Source organism: Macrobrachium nipponense, chromosome 47, assembly GCF_015104395.2.
Source record: "Macrobrachium nipponense isolate FS-2020 chromosome 47, ASM1510439v2, whole genome shotgun sequence".
NCBI classification, from domain to species: Eukaryota; Metazoa; Arthropoda; class Malacostraca; order Decapoda; family Palaemonidae; genus Macrobrachium; species Macrobrachium nipponense.
Window position 1 is genome coordinate 16,571,755 of NC_087222.1, and position 25,667 is coordinate 16,597,421.

The 25,667-nt window shown below is 39.7% G+C and overlaps 1 protein-coding gene across 1 annotated transcript in view; it reads right to left on the reverse strand.

Moving 5' to 3' along the window:
• The window catches only part of LOC135204734 (gastrula zinc finger protein XlCGF8.2DB-like), a 42,604-nt gene extending 22,112 nt beyond the window's left edge, over positions 1-20,492 (reverse strand). The window contains exon 1 of the mRNA XM_064234892.1: positions 20,398-20,492. The gene's annotated coding sequence lies outside the window, so the exon portion shown is untranslated. The remainder of the gene's footprint in view (positions 1-20,397) is intronic.
• Between the last annotated feature and the right edge of the window lie 5,175 nt (positions 20,493-25,667).

Here is a 25,667-nt window from a genome sequence, read left to right on the forward strand (position 1 = left end):
ATTGGTGAGGAACTGGTGTCTACCAGCGCACGCTTGGCGTCCGAATCCACACATTTGGCGCCGACAGGTGCGCGCTCAACATCTACTAACACACGCTTGGCGTCCACTGGTGCGCACCGAGCGTCCACTAGTGCACGTTTGGCTTCCACTGGTGCGCGCCGAGCGTCAGTCAGCGAGCGGCTGCCGCCCACTGGTGCACGTTTATCAACAACAGGTGCGCGTTTGGCGGCACCTGAAGCGCGCTCCACTTGCACAGAAGCGCGCTCAGCGTCCACCACTCGCTTGCGAACATACGAAGACTTGCGAGCGGGAGATATCTCATCCTGAGAGCGAGAAACGAACTTCTCACCTCCTCTAGAGAGCTGCTGGGGAGCAGAACGAACTCTAGAGGGAGACTCGAACGAAGAGAGAGGCGAGCGAGGAGAAAGAGCGGGTCTTGACTTCTTCACAGGAAGCTTCTCATCCTTTCTCCGACGCGGAAGAGACTCTCTAGCAGCCAGAGCGTCCTGAAGTTGCTGCTGCAGTGACTGAATCAACCTCTTGTTTGGCGAATCTTCCTGCTCCGGGGAGGGACTGATCCTGTGAGCAGGAGAGCGGCGACGACTCCTCCTCCTCACAGGTACGGCCTCTTCCCGAGCTCTGGAGCGACCGTATCGCTCGCACGAGCTAACTGAATCCAAGTCCGAAGACTCTCTACGCCTTTTCTGCGGCGGAAAAGCAGCGAACGCACTGTCAGGCGAAGATCGCAAAAGCGGAGAACTAGGACGTGAAGCGTCAACATTACGCGCCGTCCTTTTCAGCGGACGGGAAGCACCTTGAGAACTCCACCCTTTACGTGGGGATGAAGCCTCCGATGACGAAAAACACTCCTTGAGGAGACGTGCACGCGCACGCTCCCTGGCAGTCTGGGGATTTTCATCAGTAACTGCCGAAGGCACGCCAGATCGGTGGGGGTTCCTTGTAACCCTCCTTCGGCTTTCGACATGCTCCCTCCCCAGGTCCTGGGAGTCAAGCAGAGGTCCAGGCCTAGAGGCGAAACGAGGCCGATCTGACGCACCCTCCACTACACAAGGGGTATCACTGCACTTTTGCACATCACTTTTGCTCTCAATAGCCAACACTTTCGATTCTAGATTACGAATCGATTCCAATATTAAGGATAAAGTATTACTCTCTACAGACACTGCTTCAGGGCCCGGAGGCAAAACTACAGGGTTAGGAGCATTAACAGAAGGAGGGTTAACAGGAGAAACATTAATTTCTTGCACGCCTGAAACACTCCTGGAGGAAGACCTCCTTAACCTATCCTTTTCAAGTTTCCTAAGATAGGTATCATACGCCTTCCACTCAGAATCTGTTAATCTTTCACACTCCTTGCAACGGCTTTCATACACACATTCATGCTCCCTGCAACTCTTACATACCGTATGTGGGTCTACTGAAGCTTTCAGTAGCCTACCTCTACAATCAGTTCTAGAGCAGAACCTAGCGCTAGCTGTACTAGACCCTGACATATTATCCAAGAAAAGTCCAAACCAAAATCAAATCAATCCACTAATAACGTGTGCCTAGCCACCGATCCAATCAATTAATCCAAAAAAAAGAACCAAAAGGGATACTCAAGTAGCAAAAAGTTTCCAAATCCAGACGGAGGTGCTGTAAACAGATGTTCACAACACCGGCGACAGAAAAATTATGAATAGAAAATGGGAATGATTCCTGATACCCGCCTCCCAGCGGCGGGAATGGGTACTAACCACCTGACTCCCACTACGTGTGTCGTAAGTTTTAAATTCTGTCGGTGTCGGAAATTATCAGCTATATATATATCTGACAGGTAAGTTGCATGAACAAAATATATTTTTTTATATGGAACTTACCCATTAATTACATAGCTTAATCCATATTTAAAGGAGGGGGAATCATGGACAAATTCTATCTCAATGCATTGTGCATGGTGTAATGAAATTGAAATTAAAGTTTGCCAGCATAAAATAATATGCTTGTTTTCTTACCTGGCAAGTGAGCACTACACCATAACCATAAAAGACTGTCACAGTCCAACCTCTAAAAAGGGTTATCGACAGATCCTCCATGCATTTGCCCTTCGACTGAGTTCTGAGTAGCCATTTGTCTAAACAATACATACACAGATGTCCTGAATGTCAAACTGAACTTACTCCAAATCAGATGCACTGTCAATGAAAACTCTAAACAACCTCTGTTATGTCGATGATATGGTTCTGATTTCCCCATCAGTGCAAGGTCTCCAATGACTCATTGACATCTACGATCTCTAGCTGGAATTCAAGTTATATAATCTGTGCACTAACTATTATAACTCTCAATCCATTTTTTCCCCAACATTATTACTTATTATCAGTATTATGATTACTATCTATTATACTACTTCAGCAATGGTGTGGATATTGCCATTTATTAATTTCTTATTATGTTATCTCATGTATCTAGATTGTGTATGTTACTGTCTGTATTTTGCATATTCCATGTATATGGCCCTTAGCTGAAATAAATGAAATTATTATTATTACATTCTGGTATTATCATTATTATTACTATTATTATTATTATTATTATTATTATTATTATTATTATTATTATTATTATTATTACTTACTCCCAACAGATGAAGCCACTTTGCCAGCGGAGCCAGTATGTGAGTAAAGAACTGCGGCGCTGTTGACAGGCAAAAGTATAATACCCGGAATTGGAGAACCTTTCCTTGAAAAACAAAACGGAGAAACTTTCTGGAATCCGGATGGACAGGGATGTGAAAATATGCATCCTTTATGTCCAAGGTCACCATCCAGTCCCCCTGATGGGTGGCAGACATCATCGACTGATTGATCTCCATGTGGAATTTTGTCTTGAGGACAAAATGATTTAAAGCTCTTACATCCAAAACTGGCCACCAGCAACCCCCATGATTTTGGGACCACGAAGAGCCTGTTGTAAAACCCTTCTGAGTTTTGATCTTCTACTTCTACTACTCCCTTGCGAAGCAGTAAGTCTACCTCCCAAGAGAGGGTTGTAAACTTCTCTGATTTTGTCAAGAAGGCTGGTAATAATATCAGTGATTTGATCAAAGGTAGGCCTGGTTTGAAGGGAATAACATAACCTTGCTGCAACACCTCAGACACCATTCCCTCCAAAAAAAGCCAACCTGGCTCCTACAAGGGCACAAAGGACTCACTCCTCACTTCTTGCTTGCAGTCTTGTAGGTTGTCTTCTTGATAAGACCTGGTTGGAGGTTGCAGATTAATAAGGTCTTTGCTGGCTTCTCTGTCTTGCCCCACAAAAAGCCTGAGATTGGAGAGGAGAAAAAGACCTTGGGATGTTTCGATGATTGCACCAAAAGATCATTGGTCCACTTTTTCTGAAGCGACGACAAAATCTGTTGCACTAAATCTTATGGGAACAGGTGCTCCTTGTCCAGCAGGGCAAAAAGTAATGCAGACTTCTGTGTTGTAGTCATCTTTGGTAGTGAAGGAACACCACAACTCCCTCTTCTTCAAGATACATAACGAGAAGAGAGATTCTAACTCTGCCGATCTGTCTCTAATAGCCTTGCCCGCACATGACATGACAAGACTCCCAACAAGTCTTCTGTGATGTCTTCAGCAATCACTGGGCCATCTTCTATCTTCCTCGCTAATGCCCCAATTGTCAAATCTAAGAGGCTATATACTTCTAAAACTTTGAATAGTCTCCTAGTAAGGTGATTCATTCCTATGGACGAGAGCATGACTGTAGCTGATGGAAAACCAGGATGCCTAGTAAGGTCAACGAGGCCCGAGAAGTCACTCTGGGAGGAGGCTGATATTCCCAGAGAAGAAGTTCCCTAGTGTCATGAAATCGGTAACTCTTCTTTATCAACTTGCACGGAGAGAGAGCAAAAGAAGCTTCATCCATCTCTTCCTTCGAAGCTAACCAGAAGTCCACATCTCTCTAAACCATCTTCGTTGATGAAGGCCAAACTGTCTGAAGCAGGTTTCCTCATGAGGAAAGTCGAAGCTGGGGATACTGGAGCTGCAGAAGAGAAAAAATCTGAAAAGCTGTTGAGAAAATATCTCAACAATGCAGAATAGCAAGACGAAGGAGACACATCCTGTTCCTCCTCGTCCTCATCCGAAGAGATAGGCGATAATGCCATATCTTCCATTTTGGAATATGTTAGAGTTTTCTGCAAAAGAGACATGATGTCACCCAACTGTTGTTTAAGTGGAGCGAGCGAAGGATCGGGAGTCAAAGCATACAAGTGAGAGTGAGGCGAACTGTTCTTGACTCAGCTGTCAGGGAAGACGGGTGCGTAGCAACTGTGTGGAACATGCAGTCGAACGAGAGCACCGCACTGCTTCAGGAGAACTACAGCCAAGAGTCCAAGGTAATCCAGGACAGGTCAGAATTTCAAGGCTGATGAAACTCGTCCCAAAGAATCTGTCTTACCCTTAGCAGACAGACTGATGATACATACAAGGGAACAACTTCAGGTTGTCCCAGGCAGAACAAGGGATAGGAGCCGACGAAGCAGGAGGCGACATCATGTAACTGCACAAAAGTTGCGGACTGAAGACATCCTCTTTAGTCCTCTTAGAAGGAGGAGAAGACTTATCCACATCCTTAGACTGTCTCTTGAGGGGGTGCAAAACATCTTAAAAGCACTCGCAACGACTCTTGTTGGAAGTTGAGCCACCCGACTCTGATGACAGATCGTGAACACCAAAAGAGACACCTTTCCAGCAGCATTCTGTCGACACCTGGGGATCACCAGCAGGTTTGACTGATGGGGCAAACGCCACTGCCTCCCTTAGACCTCTGGTATGTCTTCTCCCCAGTGTGGGGTTGGAGTGGGACAGTGACCTTCGTCTAGGAGCATCGGTGGGTGGGAGAGCCACCTCCTCTACACAATACCTATGCACTGCACTAACACTAGATTGATTGTCCTTTTCCATTAGGGCTTTAACAGTAGCACCAAGTACCATCATTGCAATCGCTAAAAATTCAAACTTATCAAATTTTGACTAGAGGCTGCAATGGTGTTGGGATCGGGAACAAGCGAACCTGGAACAGGAGTTAATGACACAGGAGCCGGAGGAGTAAAGATTGGAGAAGCAATAGGAATTACAGGCGAAACAATCATGCTTTCCACCCTAGCAGCTGCTTTCCTCTTTCTGTTCTTATCCATCTTGTCCTGATGGGACCTAAAAATTTACCATTGCTTGTCGTCCCATTCACAACATTCAGCACAAGATTTAGCTAACCTGGTCTTTCAACCGTCTGCACTAAACCTAGCACTAGTCGTGCTAGAATCAGACATCTGAGAGAATGTGCTATCACAAAACAAAACAGAGAACTTCACCAAGAACGCTGAACTTGTCAACAAAATACGCTGAAGAAGGCTGCCTAAAACCACCGATGTTCACTGGGAGCCAGCAGAATATGAATTGAAACTCTGCCAGGTTGTTCCCTATATAAGCCCCTGTAGTGGGCATGGCACTCCAGCTACACCGTAACTGAAACTAGCGCTACCGTAGATTTTCAATTGTTAGGCTGCCATAGGAAGGAAGCTCTTAGCTATATAATTTCTGGGTAAGTTCCGTGTAAAAAACAGAGGTTTTGATGGACAGTATGGAAGATAGAGGGAGAAAAGTAACACAAAAAAGAAGAGGCTCAATTATAAAACAGGAGGAGAAGTTTAAAAACTTAGGATCTACTTTAAGCCAAGAGGGAGGATATGAAGCCGAAATTGACAGTAGGGTAAAAGCTGTGTTGGGAAAGTAGAGAGAGGTAGCTGGAGTAGCATGTGATAATAACATTCCAATTAGCTAAAAGTCAAGATCTATAGCACAGTGATAAGACAAGTGTTAATGCATGAATCAGAAACATGGGCTCTAGGAAGAAAACCGGAAGTAAAGCTTGAGAGAAAAGAAATGAAAATGCTGAGGTGGATTATGGGAATATCACTGGTTGAGATTTTGGAAAATGATGAAATAAGAAAAATCAAAATTTTTGAAAGTAAATTGTATTTTCCCTAACTATACAAACCTGAGGTCCTTTACATAGGTAAGGAATTACTTTCAGTGTAGGCTGGAATTACGGCCGTTAAATTCTTGAACAAGGTGGTTAGGCAGTAACTACAGTCTGATAGGCACGCCTACCCGGATGTAAACACTCCACTTTGCCTTTTGGCTCAGGTTCAGATTGAGGGGTGGCATGAGGTGGGCATAAATGTGAAGGACTTCAGGTTTGTATAGTTAGGAAAACTACAATTTTTTTTCAAAAACTGTGATCTGTTCCTACACAATATAAAAACCCTTGGTACAGGCGGCCCGCGGTTAACGGCGCAATCGCTCAATGGCGAATCGGTTTTACGGCGGTCGTCAAAAATATTCATAAAAAAATAAGGAATTTTAAGGTTTATTTACGGCACAAATATTGGTTAGCGGCGCCGCAAGCGCCGTTATGCCTATGGAATAAATAGTGTTTAACAGCGATGTTAACCGGTTGAAGGCGCCGTTGACCGACAGCCATTCTCCTAAGCACGGTGACGGGAACTAGTTTTTTGTGCGTATATGTATTGTACTGTGCTGTAGTACTTGACCGGAGAACGACCTGCCTGCCGCACACGCTTAACGGCGCAGGAATATTGGACTGGTAGCCACAACAGCGGTAACAACGGCGGTCTTTGTAGCGCAATTTCCCATCCCTCTTGTTTAAGTTTTACTGCTTTACTCCATTTATCACGGGTCCTAAGCGTCCAGCAACTACGTCCCATGGAAATGACCCCAAGAAGAGGAAGACGATAACGCTGGAGACGAAATACGATATCATCAAGCGGTCTGAGAGAGGTAAGACTTTGTTTACTATGCCAAAGTTTCCACGTAGGGTCATCAAATCTGGCATGAAAAATTTGAAGAAGAACCGTTCAGACCATAGCAAAGGTTATGCAAATGATATTATCATTTTTATTGAGGGTTATTACATACGTAGCTATTAGGGTAAACTATCTGCCTATGACGCTGATTTATGCCGCCGCCAGCCGCTTTTCCGAAAATATAGAGATAAAAAAGTGCAAATTTAGCGATCGATCTCCCGATTTATAAATGTTCGTGTTTTCAAGTTTAAATGTGTATGAAAATGTACATACGTATTACATATAGGGTAATTTTATTTCTGTACATAAATATGACACAGGCAGCATTTGTAACTGCCATCCGCGTTATCGGAGGATTTTTTTATGCTCGTTCTTGTCCGCCGCTTTTTAACGCTCCTCCGAGAATGTTTAGGAAATGCAAATTTAGTAATCTATTTGTCATTAATGAATGTTCATGCTTTTATGCTTAAAAAGTGCATGAAAATGTATTACATATGGGGAATTTTTATTTAGGCACATAAATATCCCTCCACGTGATCAAAGATTGTTTTGCATGTTTGGTGTTGTCCGCCGCTGCTTGCCGCTCTTCCGAAAATGTTTACAAAATGCAAATTTAGCAATCGATGTGTCATTAATAAATGTTCATGCTTTTATGGTTAAAATGTGCATGCAAATGTATTGTGTATAGGGGATTTTCATTTATGCACATAAATATACCTCCACGTTATCAAAGATTGTTTTTCATGTTCATTCTTGTCCGCGGCTGCCTACCGCTCTTCCAAAAATGTTTAAAAAATACAAATTTAGGAATCGATGTCATTACGTACTGAAATATTCATGCTTTTATGGTTAAAATGTGCACGTAAATGTATTGCGTACAGGGGATTTTCATTTATGCACATAAATATACCTCCACGTTATCAAAGATCGTTTTTATGTTCGTTCTTTTCCGCGGCTGCCTTCCGCTCTTCCAAAAATGTTTAAAAAATACAAATTTAGGAATCGATGTCATTACGTACTGAAATATTCATGCTTTTATGGTTAAAATGTGCATGAAAATGTATTACATATAGGAGATTTTCATTTCTGCACAATTAGTATCCCTCCACCTGATCAAAGATCGTTTTGCATGTTCGTTCTTGCCCGCCGCTGTTCCGGAAAATACTTTTATGTACAAAGACTTCCCGTGGTTGTATTTTATTAATTTGGAAGTTAATTATAATGCATTTTAATTGAAACTTCGGTTTTTGTTATAAGTTTTCGTCTTTTATGTTTAAAATGTGTATGAAAAATGTATTACTGGGTATTTTTTTTTTTTTTTTTTTGTATACATAAATATGTCCATTTGAAGTCTTTGTAACGGCCCTTCACATGATCGTGTGTAGGTTGCTCAGTCGCGGCCGATTAATAAAATCTAAATTTATATGTACGTATTAATTGAATCACAATTTTATCAAATAAATTATATTTACAATTGTTGCATAATAGAACAGGTAATTATATTAAGTAGTTAATTGTAATTGACATAAAGCATATGAAGTAGCCTATGTCTGCAGATTAGGGAAAGCATATGAAGTAGCCTACGTCTGCAGATTAGGGAAAGCATATGAAGTAGCCTACGTCTCCAGATTAGGGAAAGCGTATGAAGTAGCCTACGTCTCCAGATTGGGAGTGGGGGGGGACAGCATGTGCAAAGACATCACATGTTGCTTACATTAGATATTTTATTTTAATTGGCAGTTTTTCTAATAGCATAACTCATTTTGTTACGCTTCATTCTTTTGAAAGGTTAATGAAAGTTTCATTTTCTTGTTGTTTGACCTACGTATTAAATATAGAGGGGAAAAGATGCAAATTTAGCAATCAGTGTGTTATGGGCAATATTTTACCCTATTAAAGAATAGGTAATACGGATTTGCATGGCAATCTTATGAATGTATGGTACAGAAGGGGGACATCATGCAGCCTAATTTTTAATAACATATGCCTGGCCTTGGTTAAACAAATGCTTTTCGTTCAGGCGAGACAAACACTGATATCGGCCGTGCCCTTGGTTTAAGCAGGACTACTGTCCAAACAATAGTTAAGGGAAAAGAGCGGGTCTTGGACCATGTGAAAGACGGCGAGTCAGTGATGGCTGTTACACTAAAAAGTGCTTTTAGATTAGGGAAGCAACACAACACTAATATTGTGAAGATGGAGAAGTTATTGACGGTCTGGCTTGAAGATCAAAACCAGCGAAATGTTCCTGTGAGCTATGGTTTAATTCAGGAGAAGGCAATGGAGTTGTATAGGGCAATAGGGCTGAAGAGAGGGAAAAGTAGTGGAGCTGAAGTATTTACAGCCAGCAAAGGCTGGTTTCAACGCTTTGTCTCGTGCAAATTTGCACAACCATAAGTTGCAGGGTGAGGCTGCTAGTGCAGACCAGGATGCAGCATCAAGATTTCCTGCTTGTTTGGCGAGAATAATCCAGGATGGGGGTTTTACCACCGATCAAGTTTTTAATGTCGATGAAACGGGCTTATTTTGGAAGCGCATGCCTTGCCGTACATACATTTCTAAGGAGGAGAAGATAGCACCAGGCCATAAAGTCAGTAAGGAGAGACTGACTTTACTTCTTGGTAGTAATGCTAGCGGTGATTTAAAGTTTAAGCCCTTGTTAGTCTACTTGGCTGAAAATCCGAGGGCACTGAAGGGAATTTTCAAGCCTCAACTCACTGTCATTTGGAAGGCTAACCTAACAAGAAAGCCTGGGTCACTGTTGCTATCTTTGAGGAGTGGTTCAACGATCACTTTCTGCCAGTAGTCGAGTTGTATTTGAAGAAAAAGGATCTGCCATTTAAGGTCTTGCTAGTGTTAGACAATGCCCCGGGTCACCCTGGTCATTTGGGTGAGATTTATCCCAATGTGCAGGTAGTCTACCTTCCTCCAAACACCACATCACTTTTACAACCAATGGACCAGGGAGTCATTGCTAGCTTTAAGGCATACTACACCAGGAGAACGTTTCGCAATGTCCTCAAGGCCACTGAAAATACAACCAACAAGTTGGATGTCAAGGAAGTTTGGAAGAAGTACAGTATATTGGATGCTGTGAGGAATATCGACTATGCTTGGAAAAGAGGTCAAGCAAACTAATTTGAATGGGGCCTGGCAGAAACTTTGTCCAGATTTTGTAATGAACTTTCCTGGCTTTGAGGAGGAAGATAGTCTTAATAGTGTGACCAGGAAAATTGTTAATTATAGCAAGAGGCTCAATTTGGAGGTCGAAGCTGATGATGTGACTGAGCTGCTGCAGTCCCATGGAGAGGAGTTGTCAGCAGAGGATCTCATTGAGCTGGAGCAGCAGATGATCGAGGAGGAGGAGGAGGCACAACCCCCAGTGCCCCGGTTATTAAGTGCTACAAGCTTGGCACGTGCTGTGGGCCTTATTGAGCAAGCGCTGGCTATAATTGAGGCACAGGACCCTAATTTGGAAAGATATTCCAACTTTCAGAGGAAGGTTCAAGATGCTATGACCTTTTACAAGGAGACTGTAAAAGAGAAGCAGATGGTAAAAAGCATCCAATCCACGCTAGAGGTTTATGGCTTTAAGAAAAAGTCTCCATTACCACCTCTCACTCTTGATGAAGGTAAGGGATTCTTTACTTCTTTTTGTTTTACTGTACATACTGTAATAAAAAATGTTTGTAAATTGTAATAAATAAATAATCCCAGATGTGGTGACCACTCCTGACCCCACTGAAACTGATGTACCAGTAGTATCTCCAGCAGCCTCCCCTGGTAAGGAATTAAGTTTTTTTATTTGTTTTATTGAAGTATGTAGTTACTATACAAAATAAATATGTACATGTACAGTTTTATACTGTACTGTTGCTTAACCTAATTTTTTCTATTATCTTTGAAGGACCAAGCTTTGACCTTCAAAAGGATAACCCATCACTAGATGACCCACCAGCCTCTCCAACTCTATCTGGTAAGGAATTATTATTATTTTTTTTTTATTATATCTTACATAAATAGCAAACAAATACGGAGTAAATTGTTTTACTGTATGTACATATGTTATGTACTGTACTGTCGTATAGTAACCAAATTTGTTTAAAATTTTCATTCCAGAATTGCCTGACCTCCTTCCTTATGTTGACCCACCAGCCTCTCCAACTCTCCCATCACTAAGTGAACCAATAGTAGTACCAGCCTCTCCAACTCTGTCTGGTAAGGAATTATTTTTTTCGATGTTTTAATGTAGTACATACATAAATGATTTTACTGCATTACTGTACACTGTATGTACTAAATGTATTGTTGCATAACCTATACAATTTCTTTTTTATCATTTAAGAATTTGGCAAGACGTTACTAATGGATGAAGTATCTTCCGGTGCTGAATCCTTCAAAGGCTTTCCAAAGTCACCTGTAGCATCTCCATTATCTCCAACTTCAGCAGACACAGTGGTGCCATCGTCAAACCCCAACTCTCCTTATCAATGTCCATTAGGTAAGGATTTTTCATTTTTATTTAAATTATCAGGCTTATTGTAGTACAAGTACATATAGTGTAGTACATATAGTATGTACGTATTACTGTACATACTGTAGTATTGTATATTTATTACAGTATGGTATGTAAAATACACTACAGTTACTATTAGACTTCCAGTACTACGATTGTATAATTTTTTTTTTTTTTATCATTCCAGACTTACAAGCAGAGGAAGATTCCAATTCTTAGCCTCTCTCTCCATCCACATGTAAGTACTGTATGTAGTACAATGCCCATCCTAATAAGTAGGCCACTCACTAGTATGTATACATGTATGTAATGTACATATCCACATAAGGATTTTTACTGTAGTACACTACTAATTTTAATGTGTACTATTTTCATTACAGACTACGAACTGTAGTACCAAGGGGCAGCTCGTTACATATAGGCTCTGTGGATCTGCAGTACTCATTTATTGATGTATATACATAGCTACTGTACTATATATTGTAACATTTAGTGTACATAATTACCTACATGTAAATAATATTTAATACTTAAGTAATTCATAATGTCATTGATCTCATTTGTAAAATACGTAATAAATACTGTATGTTTGTATGAGTAGTATTGACCTCATTTATAAAATAATAAATACTGTATGCTTGTATGAGTAGTAGTATGTACTTTATTGTCCTAGTGATGCAATGATTTCTATTAAGAAAAATTCCCTCACCAGTCTTCCAGAAATCAAGGAGAAAGTTCCATATTAACATTCTCACCCAAAATAAAACAAGAGGGAGGGATTCAATTTTTAAATGAAAGGATCAAGCTGGACTGGAACAATATGGAATGTAGGATTAGTATACTTTACATAACAAAAAAAGGATTAAAGGTAGGCTTTCTTCCCTTTACAGTATTTACAATAGTACTATAATGTACTGTACAGTAAATGCTATAGTACTACTGCATAAATAACATTTTACTTGATGCGCGATCGCTAGATTATGGCGCCGTTGATGGTATCAGGGCGCTGGTTAAGCCGGTGGTTGTAGTGTTCCGAAAGAAGGTGTGCGGCGGCCGTAGACTTTAAAATCGCTCAACGGCGAAAATCGCTCAGCAGCGGCGGCCAGGAACAGAACCCCTGGTCGTAAGAGCGAGGAGGAGTGCCCTGCCTCTGAACAACTTGATCGGAGTATAAGAGCTGCATGATCAAGAAGAGTTAGACTTCTGGGCCTTTCCGAAATAAGTGAGGAATCGTAACTCTTCCGAAAATGGACTGGGAAGAAAACTTAGAGTCGTTGTCATTAATGCAAAGTTCTGGGAAGGGGTTGCATTATTGTCAGTATCCTTCCCCTTGCAAGAGGAAGTAGCAGGATTGTTTCTATGATTCTGACAAGAAAAATAGAAAGGAAGCTCGATGTGCAAACTTGCCGCATCAATCAGCCTGACACCTAGTGGTAAGTTCGGTCCTTCCTCAAACCTACAGAAGAGGAGTCGAAGGACTAGGTAGGGGAAGGTGGAGAGGCCAGTCACTCTCCATCCTTCTTACCTCTAGAACCGCACACCACAGGCAAGATGCTACTTGTTCTCTTGAAGGAGCCGGGCATGCAAATACAACCTACAAGCATCCACCACCAGTCCAATATGTATATGTTATATAAAATTATAATATGTATATATATATATACTATATATAATTTTAATATATATATATATATATACTTATATATATATTATAATATATAATATATATATAATATATATATACTTATATATATATACAAGATTATATTTAATATATATATATATATATATACATAATTAATATATAATTATTAATATATTATATAATAATATATATTATATATATATTATAATATATATATATAGTTATAATATATATGTATATATACATTATATTAATATATATTATATAATATATATATTATACTAAATATAATATATTATAAATATAAAATATATTATATAATATATAAGTGTATTAATTATATAATATATATATATATATATATATATACTATATATATAATTATTATATAATATTAATAATATGATAATATATTATATATATATATTAATATTGGTAATATATATAATATATATATATATAATAATAATATATATATATACATATATTATATAAATATATATATACTTATAATATATATATTAGTATATATTATATATAATTATACATATTATATATATTATATATATATTAATAAATATATATTATAATATATAATATAAATATATATATATATACTACATATATATTTTATATAATATATATATATATAATATATATATATATAATATATGTATATTTAATGATGTAATATTTATACATATGAAATATCATATATATATATATTTATATTATTTATTTATATATAATAGTATATATATAATATATATATATATATATAATGTATATATATAAAATATATATTATATATATATATATATTATATATATATATATATATATATATCATATAATAATATATATATAATATATATATATATAATTATATATATATATATTATATATATATATATATATATGTATATATATACTATATATATATATATATAGTATATATTATATATATATATATAATGTGTATATATATATATATATATATATATATTATATATATATATAAATATATAATATATAAATATATATCATTACCTATATATATATAGAGTATATATACTATATATATATACTAATATATAAATTAATATATAGATATATATATATACAATATATATATATATATATTATATATATATATACTATATATATATATATATATCTATAATATTATATATATATATATTATATATCCTATATATATCTATAGACATATATATCTATATATATAGATATACTATAAGGTGGGGCATCTGGAACGGAAGGTTGGGGCTCTGGAAAGCCGTAGATTTAAAATGAATAGGATGGAGAAAAGCCAGCGTAACATCATACATGTATTTTCCAAATTTCGAGACTTTGGGTCTCATCATCAGGGCTATCTCTATGGAGTTAAAAAACTGAGTTTTTTAACTCCATAGAGATAGCCCTGATGATGAGACCCAAAGTCTCGAAAATTTGGAAAATACATGTATGATGTTACGCTGGCTTTTCTCCATCCTATTCTTTTATTATATATATATATATATATATATATATATATATATATATATATATATATATATATATAATATATGTGTATATATATATGTTTATATGTATATAAAAATAGTATATATATATATATATATATATATATATATATATATATATATATATATATATAGTATATATATATATATATATATATATATATATATATACAAATATATATATCATATATATATTATACATTAGTTTAAAACACATTCAGGAGGTTTTTACAGAATGTTGCATCATCTCTCACTCGGTTACGTGTTTGAACCTGTCAAGCAGCCCAGTAGCCATTGGCCAGGATTGCATTTTCTCTCTGTACTGTTCCCGTATATATCATGTTAGGTCTATGTAGTAGTTTGGGTGTTACAACCACTCATTCATGAGCAAACTGCAAGATCGTAGAGATGTCACTGACCACAAGGCTTAATGTATCTGGTAGGAAGAGTGATCCAGTGTGGGAATATTTTAACAGAATTCCTTCAAAGTCTGTGAAAGGATGGAGAGCTATATGCAGACAGTGTAAACTTGAGTTACAAGGAATTGTAGCAAGACAAATCTCACAGAGAAAAATGTCAATTGCTTCAAACTGAATTATCAGAAGAGGATTTGGATGATCCAGGTAAGATTGAAATTCACTACCTATTCTTGTAGAACTATAGTCAAATGGAGTGAAAAAAAATTCCTGGTTTTTGGTTGGAAAAAAAAAATGGTCCCTCCCCTTTTATTCCCTTTACTTTTACTGTTTGTACTAATGCACTTCCTGAAAAAGAAGGGTCTGAAAACCCCACCTCATCTTTCTATGAAAGTCTTCTCATGAGAAACCAAGGACTACCATACCATGCTGTATCTATTGTCTCCGTGCTTTGAGAAAACGTAATTTTGATAATACAGTAGAAGTTGCATCCTATCAACTTGGATTTCTTTTTCAGAAAGTGTACCTACTGCACCAACTTCAACACCACTGACTCCAAAGGTGCCTCAAAGAAGTGTCGCAACTCCAGCATTAAAGAAAGAAAGTCTAACTTCTGCAACAATTTCTTCAAAGTGTAAAGCAGCAACTTTGGACACATTTGTTACAAAGACAACTTCTTATAAAAAGCAAACCTTGATGAAGAAGCCGCTAAGATGGTCACTGCAACCAACTCTTCATTTAGATTGGTAGAACATCCTCAGTTTTGTAAAATGGTTGGGAAGTTGAGGCTAGGATACACTCCTCCAACAAGAAAAGAAATTGCAGACAAATTCCTACCCATGATATATGAGAAAGAATATGCAAAGTGTGCCACAGAGCTGAAGGATGAAATTGTATGTCTGTCTTTAAATGGATGGTCTAACATTCACAATGAGCCTATTATATGTACTACTGTGACAACCTCAAATGGCCATATATATTTAGTGGGTACAAGAGACACAAGTGGCCAGCCTCATACTGCTGAATATCTAGCAGAGCTCTCAAAATCGGCGATTCAGAAGTGTAAAGAACTTGGTTGCCATTTTGGTAGCGTTGTGACCGATAATGCAGCTAATGTAAAAAAAAATGAGGAAACTGTTAGATGAGGGAAGTGAACTGAAGCTGGTGTCCTATGGCTGTACTGGACACATTTTGAATCTTCTGGCTCGTGATCTGGAAATTGGCAATATTAAAGAGCATGTGGTGTACATAGTAAAATACTTTAGAAACAATCACTATGCTTCTGCAAGATACCGCCAGAAAGGTGGGCAACGTTTTGTTATGCCTCAGGACACAAGATGGAATACCATGTGTAACTTTCTGAAGATATACATAAAGAACTGGCCAGTTCTCATGACAATTTGTTATGTTGATAGGAAGCAGATTGATGTCAGAGTTAGAGAGAAGGTATCTAACTTAACACTGAAGCAGTCAGCAGAGGACTTACTTGCACAGCTAGAACCAATAGCTGTGGCTTTAGACAAAGTACAGAGTGATAAATGTACAATTGCTGAAGCAGTGAACATTTGGAAAGAATTAATCACAACTTTATGCAATGACAAGAAATGCAGTAACTGCTGCGAAAAAGAGGTTTGATCAAGTCATAACACAAGCTCATCTTCTTGCAAACATGATTCATCCTTCCTTTCAAGGAAAATTGCTTAGTGCAGAAGAATTGAATAATGCAATTCCCTCACTTGTCCCAGTCATCATGAAATTTCAAGCCAAATCGTCCCCTTTCCATTCATGTAAGTTTAGTGAATCTGTGACCAAGTGTATTTCAGTTGTTGAATGGTGGAGGTCGCATTCAAGTGTGTTGGATAGTGATGTAATTTCAGCAGTACAACAACTACTGTCTGCAGTGGCTTCTTCATCAGGGGTTGAAAGAATTTTTTCAAGCTATGATGCTATTGTACATTTAAAACTAAGGAACCAGCTGGGGACAGAAAAGGCAGCAAAACTGGAGTTTTTATTTAAAATCATGAATACACAAAATGGATGTATTTGATGATATTAATGATCATGATGCCTAAAAGAACCAAACTTACTGTCATAAGAATTAAAAACATTATTTTTAAAAGATTTTGAATTTCAATTTCAAAGAATTTTTATGAACTACGTTTCAAAGAAGTGTATCATTATCTTTCAAAGAATGCTTCTTTTCAAGTGTAAATTCAATGTACTTTTGTTTTAAATACAGGCTATAATATTTTTATTTGTTAAATTCATTACTTCAGAAGATAAGTACAGTTCATTATAAGTAAACCTCTTTGATTTCATTTCTTTAATAGCATGTGGAATTTAAAATTTTTTTGTTACAGTGTATTGTAAAAGGAAGTGCTTTAGTATTCTACTCCTCAGAAACAAATACAGTTCTTCACAAGTAAAACCCTTTGATTTAATGTACTGTGGAAATTTTTTCTCTCATGTAAAAGGAAGTTTTTAGTGTTTCATCTTCATTCATATATAAAGTAGGTGTGATTATGTGTTTGTTTTCACATTTTTCCTTTAAATTCCATGTTGGTTGGGACAGAAGTAAATATTGATTTAAATCAATACTGTTTTTAAAAATCATTTGATTTAAATCTTGATATAAATCACTGATTAAAATCATCATGATTTAAATCAGCCAACTCTGAGTGAATGTGATAATGCTTCTGACTGATGGCAGAACATATCTCACAAAGAAACCCTTACTAGCCTAGATGATGAAGGAACTCTAGACAGAAGTGCCTCCACCGATTCGTTCAGAGGCACTCTGTTACCGATCGAAGGGTTACCTGCCACACCGTACAACCCCTTCCGAATAGGAAGAAAGGTTGAATCCCGCTTACCTGAACCAATGAGCGCAGCCAACCTGGTGTCCGCCTCCCTCAAAGCCTGTTTGACATGACCGAACCAAACTAACTTATTAGATGTTTGAGGAACCGCAGGTTTTGTAGAATACAATTTTTCAAACATTGCCTCATTAGGCTGTACCGGATCCTCAGGAGCTTTCGACAGCAGATATAATAAATGCTTGTATTCATTTGAAGTAGCCTGAGGAAAGGCAAATTCCTGAACTTGTTCGTCTTCCTCTACACAACCTTCTACATCCGGATCGTCCGGCCGGGCCGAAGCATGAAAAGAGACAGAGCGACCACCAGGAGAACTTGACCCCAAAGAAGGGGAACCCGATACCTCCGAATACCTTGATACCTTATCTAACGTATCCATACCTGCACTGGAGTCAACCTCCAAAGGTTGTGCAAAACTATCATCGCCAAATTGCGAAGAGGAAACACCTGTCGCCTACGCACTCCCCACGAATGGGTGTGCAGAACCTAAACCGAGTGTATCTGTGACCACAGCACCAGAGCTGCAAACGCCTGGGTGCACAACCCTTCCGCCTCTGAGATATGACTGCGCAACCAGTACCTGAGAGACACTTGGCTGACCCAAACCTCTCTCATACACCAACTGTGACGCAATACCCACGCCCAACACCAATTGGTGCACGTGATTCGCACCTGCGAGCCACGCAGCCGCAATACCTGGACCACCTGTTCTCGGCTGAAACCGTAGAGGGAGTACTTACCCCAGGAAGACCCAAAAACCACACTTGAACCAGCCCCCCACCTGCTTTAGATGATTGAACAGCCAGAAACCTCCAGGAAAAGTTGAGAGAGAAGTCAAAGGAGAATGAAAATGAAGAAGCCACACTTGGTTGAATAGGTGGAAGATAAACTGGACATACCCATACTCAAAGGTGCACCCAACAACAAATTATGATTCGCAGAAACTGTCATAGGAGCCGCAAGCTGTATACCTTCTGCATCAGAGGAACAGAGAATAGCGGATAACATCGGAACCAAAACATTTGGTGATGGAGCAAAAGTGTCACCTAAAAGGGAGCCTGCCCTTGCAAACATAAATTCCTGCACACCTAACTTACTATCTCTACACGTCTGAGTCTGACTTCAGAACTTACACCATGGGGGGACGAGAGGGAATCCGCTACTAACACTGCCTGCTCCGTGTCGGGGAGGCCAGCAGATCGTACCTTTGAGGCTTGCAGATCTCCATTACCCCCATCAGCCTCTGGGGCTGATTCTGGAACAGGCAAGGGAGCTGAAAAAGGACGATTAGTATCCCCTAAACTACTACTATCTTTGTTCTCACTCAGTTTATTCATAAAGTTTGCAAACAAACTCGTCTTACTTGCTGAAAGTTTTTTCTTCCAGCCTCCTAAATAACTTAAGACACTAGGTCCTTTCCTATCCCCGGTCTCTACCTTATGCTTGCTTTCTGAAGGTAAGGACTTTCTATGTTTGAGATAATCCTCCACCTGATTGGTTGACCAATCCCTACATTTGTCACACTTCTGACTAAGATTACATTGCGCCTTTCTGCAGCTTATACAGAGAATGTCTGTCATTTTTGAAGGTACGCATCCTTCTCTTGTATGAGTTGCAGTAACGAGTAGCTCCGACATCTCTGGCGGCAGGTTGTTCCAAAGGCACGGTCGCAGGAGAAGGCTTAGGGGAACTGGCTGGCTGAGATTCCTTTTGCAGTTTTTCCATCGTCAAATCCAAGAGTCAATCCAATGGGTTAATCAAAAATAAATCCAAAATTGTCAACCAAACTCATTCGCTGCAAAGCTGTGAGGGTCGCGCTAATGAGACCAAAATAAAGTTCGCTAGCAACAGGACATGTCTATACCGTCGAGCAAACTGAAAGCAATTGAAGGGTACGTAGTACAGCAGTGTTGCCAATGGTTCACAGGTAGCTCAGTAGACAGTTTACCGACAGCATTGGTAACACTGTCGATTAATTGATGGGTAAGTTTGTGAGGATGTAGCTTGGGCTGGTCAGTAACCAGGGGTAATTCAGGTGTAAAGGGATTGTATTGCAATATAAAATGATGCCTAAGGAAAATGTTTATGTAAGATTTCAGATGCAGAAGAGTAGGTTTCAGCAGAACCTGGCCCTATTTAACTCTATCAGTTATTTAAGCCTTTGCAGGCCTCATCCACCCAAGAGTTACATCTGTGAAAAGTAATATTATACTTCACTCATTGTTTGATAAATTACTAATCGAAATATTACTCTCACTCTGGTGTCATTTCTAATCAGATTATTTGTACTTTGAGGCACATTGACATTTAAAACAGTGTTAAAGTAACAAGCAGAAAACTGGCAAAAATATCAGTCAGTGCATTGTGAATAACTCACAGACTGGGTTTTGAACAATGCGTTTGTTTCATTAAGTGATTAAAGATTCAACAAAGCTTATATCAAATACTACGTATAATTTAGGGATATTCCCTCTTACTGCAATTACTTCACTTTTATATTACTTACCTAGAGTATGTTGAGGAAAATTAACTTGATACTAAAAAAAACACGTTCCTTTGCAGATTATCATCAGAGATCATCCATAACAAAACAGGTTATCTGTGGCAAAGAAATAAGATCTCCATTAGTACATAGAAGTTTTCTACAGACAATACAGTACCCACCAATGAAACTGTACACTAAGCACTTGCAGACTCAATGCAAATGTTAGAATAATGCAGTGCAAAACATGTGTGAAAAAATCTAATATTTCTGGGTACTTCCACATTAATATACATTAAAATTGTCAAAATTTTGCCATTTAAAACAAAAAATTTTTGCTACTTTCCCATATACATTCCCAAATAACAATATATTGCAGATTTAGTCTAAGGCTTTATTTACAATGGTTTACATACATATGTAAGTGTTTACATAATAAAAATATGGAATGTTAGTCCATATATATAAAAGTCTAAAACTAAAGAGGTCAACCAGATTGCTTGCAGGAATGTGATCAGACTAGAGACGCTAAAGATGACGTATACAATAAGTATGTAGGCTAAGATAACATGCCGTCACCTGTAGTCATTCAATTGTTTATAAACATTAGTCCAAGCTCCCTGCTTGAGACAACTACCCCGACCTATTATTCAAACGGCCTACGTGATCTGTAGCGTGTCTCATTCGATTGTGTGTTCGTATGTAACTATGTCATCTGATAGTATGTTCATATGTTCGAACTACTGTCTGTTCCTTCATAAATTGTAACGAGATGGGTAGACAAGGCAGAACAGAGTTAGCATCGTCATCAGAAAGACCTGTACCTCTTTACCTAAGCTTTATCATGTAGAGGAATAGGATTAGCCATCATCGTTGGCAGAAGCGATCAAGCTATCGTTATTAGAAGACTTGTACAATCATACCTGATCTTCACCATGTAAAACTTCAGAAGAATATATAATTTTTTATACTTAGTGTTTTCTACAAGAACCTCACCGAACCATGAGTTTAACACATCGTCGTAAAGATAATACCGACTTCGTAAGTGATCTACAAAACCCCAGACACTCCATTGAAGATGGAAGTGCAATACCAACCGACTTAGCGTATAGATTATCGCTAGTCTAACATTACCTCATAGGGCGCCTTATCATACAAGGCAAAAGCCCTAATACATATACACCACTTAAAAAAGAAAGTACAATAATCCTGCAATGTAGATATATAAGTAGCATTCTAGGTTTAGTTATAATCTAGTACAAAATAAAAAAATGACAAATTTAAGTAATTATGATATTGTTATTTTACAATAAAGTTTTGTACATACTTACCTGGCAGATATATACTTAGCTTACGTCTCTGACGTCACGACAGAATTCAAACTCCGCGGCAAATGACGACAGGTAGGTCAGGTGATCTACCCCACCCGCCGCTGGGTGGCAGGTGTAGAACCAATCCCCCTTTCCAGTCATAATTTTTCTTCCACCTGTCTCCTGAGGTAGGGCTGGGAGGGCCATCAATCGTATATATCTGCCAGGTAAGTATGTACAAACTTTATTGTAAAATAATCAATATCATTTTTGTACATGAACTTTCCTGCCAGATATATACTTAGCTGATTGACACCCGGTTGGTGGAGGGAAAAAAGACAGAGTAACAAGGAAAAAGGGGACAGGAAAACACTCTGTTGTAGGATACTAACAAACCTTGGTTCTTACCTGATAATGCTGAAGACTTCATAGTTACTGTCTATTAGTCTGCAAAGCCTGAAGAGCTACAGCGAGGGCGTGACCTACAGCTGAAAAGACTCTTTGGGTCTACGAAGGGATTTGATATCCACTTACTCAGTAGAATCCAAGTCGGATCATGTCAATGGGGGATTATTCGCCTCTTAAATGGACAGAGCCTGACCACTACCAATGCAGGGTAGCTCTATCCCAAACCAAACAGATCACCTAACCATTCTAAATGTTAGCAATACGAATAGAAAGAGATGCCTACCCGCATCCTCTTTCAAACAACCATAAAAACACACACAAACATAGGGGGAAAAAATTTACAAAGGATATGCTTGCACTCCCTGCCCCAGCACCGAATCCGCCGATACATACGGGCCTAACGCGAAGCACTTCTCGTAAGTAATCTTGACGTCTCTAAGGTAGTAGTGGTTCGCGAATAGCGAATACTGAATTGCATCTCCAGAATGTTGCTTTCTCAGATTCTGGAGTGACATATTCTTGTTGAAAGCCAAGGACGTCGCAATAGCTCTTACCTCGTGAGCCTTGACTTTCAAAGCTTGAAGTGATCCTCACCGCAAGCCAAAGGTGCTTCCTTCACGAGGCTTCTAATAAAGAAGGACAAAGCATTTTTTAGACAATGGTTCTACTGGGATCCTTTACAGAGCGCCAAAGTCTGTCCTTAATGCCCTTAAGAGACTTCTTCCGCTGGAGGTAGTATCTTAAAGTCCTCACAGGGCAAAGAGTTCTTTCTGGCTCTTCCCCTACCAGGGGAGCTAAGCCTGGAACCTCAAAACTCCTTGGCCAAGGATTTGAGGGGTTCTCGTTCTTAGCTAGAAAAGAAGGAAGGAAGGAACAAATCACGGAATCTCCTTTGAAACCTACCCTTCCTTCTAGAGCATGAAGCTCACCAACTCTTTTGGCAGATGCTAAAGCCAAAAGAAACAGAGCCTTCTTCGTTAAGATCCTTGAAAGAAGATGACTGGGGAGGTTTCGAACTTCGAGGACCTCAGGAAACGAAGAACCACATCCAGGTTCCAGCTCGGAATTTGAGACGAGGGTTTCTTGCAAGTTTCAAAAGATCTTAGCAGATCATGTAGATCTTTGTTGTTGGAGATATCTAAATTCCTGTGCCTAAACACAGCTGCTAAACATGCTCCGATATCCTTTGATGGTCGAAACTGCAAGAAGACCGCATTTTTCCCTGAGAAAAACCAGGAAATCTGCGATTTGGGTCACAGTAAGGGGGGTTCCCTGGGGGGAACAGAGGAAAGCTTCTGGTTTCTGCACCAACGGCGAAAGACGTCCCACTTCGACTGGTAGACACTAAGGGTTAGAGGGCCTTCTAGCTGATGCGATAGCCTTCGCTGCCTTAGCTGAAAACCCCTTCGCTCTGACAAGACTTTTGAACAGTCGAAAGCCAGTCAGATTGAGAGCGGGGAGGTTTCTGTGATACCTGTCGAAGTGGGGTGTGCTGAGCAGATCTACTCTTTGTGGAAGAGCTCTTGGAAAGTCCACTAGCCATTCCAGTACCTCTGTGAACCAATCTTGGGCCGGCCAGAATGGAGCTACCCAGCGTCATCCTTGTCGCTTCCGAGGCCGCAAACTTTCTGAGTGTTTGACTCAGAATCTTGAATGGAGGAAAAGCATAGACGTCCAGACCTCTCCAGTCTAGAAGGAAAGCATCGACTGACATGCTCCTGGGTCCGAGATCGGGGAGCAGTAGAGGTCTATTGCTCTTGTTCTTTGCTGTCGCAAAAAGGTCGATATGAGGTCCTGCCCCATAACCTCCACAGGTCCTGGCAAACTTCTGAGTGCAGAGTCCACTCCGAGGGAGCACTTGATTCCTCCTGCTCAGGAGATCGGCTCTGACATTCCTTTCTCCCTGTACGAACCTGGTGAGGAGAACGATCTTCCTTGCCTGAGACCACAAACAGCAAGTCCTTCGCTGTTTCGTACAGGGAGAAAGAGTGTGTACCCCCCCTGCTTTCTTATGTAAGCCAAGGCTGTGGGTTGTTGTCCGAGTTGACCTGAACTATAGCATTTCGGACGTGGGGCTCGAAGGCTTTTAACGCCAACCACACTGCCATCAACTCTTTGTTGTTGATGTGCCAGGACACCTGTTCCCCCTCCCAGGTGCCTGACACTCTCTTGACCCTAGGGTCGCACCCCAACCCGTCTCCGACGCGTCGGAAAACAATACTTGGTTCGGGTTTGGCATGTACAGAGACAGACCTTCTGCAAATCGGAGAGGATCTGTCCACCACAGAATTTTTGGTCCTTCTTGATTCCTTTTGATATCCTGAAGGAGAATTCCAGGTCTAGAGAGATACACCTCCAGTTCCGGTAAAGGAAGAATTGGAGAGGTTCTGAGATGCAACCTTCCTAGAGAAACGAATTGCTCCAGCGAGGAAAGTGTCCCCCAACAGACTCATCCACTCCCTCGCTTGTGCATGCATCTTTCTCTAGGAAGGTCGTTAGTTTCTCGTTGGCAACGAGCAATCCTCTCTGGTGACGGATATGCCCGAAAATCCGGAGAAACCATCCGAATCCCCAGATATATCAGCTCTTGACTGGGATTAATTGTGACTTCTGGAAGTTAACACCAGAAGCCCCCAACGAACTTGCTAAGGTCAGTGTCTTTTGTAGGTCCTCCAGACATCTTTCTTGTGAGCTTGCTCTGATCAGCCAATCGTCTAGATAGAGAGACAGCCTCACTCCTCCAAATGTAGCCACTGCGCTACATTCTTCATTAAACCCGTGAAAAACTTGAGGGGCTGTCGAAAGGCGAAGCACAAGGCCCTGAATTGGAAGATCTTCCCTCCCATCATGAATCTCAGAAACTTCCGTGAAGAAGGATGGATAGGCACATGGAAGTAAGCGTCCTGAAGATCTAGGGACACCATCGGTCCCCTGGACGAAGAGCCGCCAACACTGAAGAAGTTGTCTCCATGGCGAAATTCCTTTTTTCTACGAACAGACATTCAGGGCGCTTACATCCAGAACCGGTCTCCATCCTCCTGAGCTCTTGGGAACTAGGAACAGTCTGTTGTAAAAACCCGCAGAATGAGGATCTTTCACTAGTTCTATCGCCTCCTTCTCCAGCATAAGATCTACTGCTAGAGAGAGGGCTGATTCATGATGGGGTCCTTGTACTTGGCTACCAACTCCCTCGGAGTCGTCGTCAACGGAGGTCTTGATAAGAAGGGAATGAGGTAGCCTTTGCGGACAATCGAGAGTGAACCCCAGTTGTCCGCCCCTTTTCCCTTTTCTGGGCCCAGACGTCGGCAAACTTCAGAAGTCTGGCACCCACTGATGTCTGGAGGACTTGAATCCTACTTCTTCCTCTGATGGATCTAGAGAAGGTCTTCCCTCGTTTAGTGGGTCTAGCTCCTCTAGAGGAAGAGCTCTGGCAGGAGGGACTCCTCGAAAGGGCTCCTGCCTAACTGGAGTCTCTCTCTTGGTTTTATTTCTTGGAAAGAAGAGTGAGGCTTCCTGGTAGATAGCTGGGCTAGCATGTCCTGTGTAGCCTTAGCTGAAAGGGCACAAGAAAACATC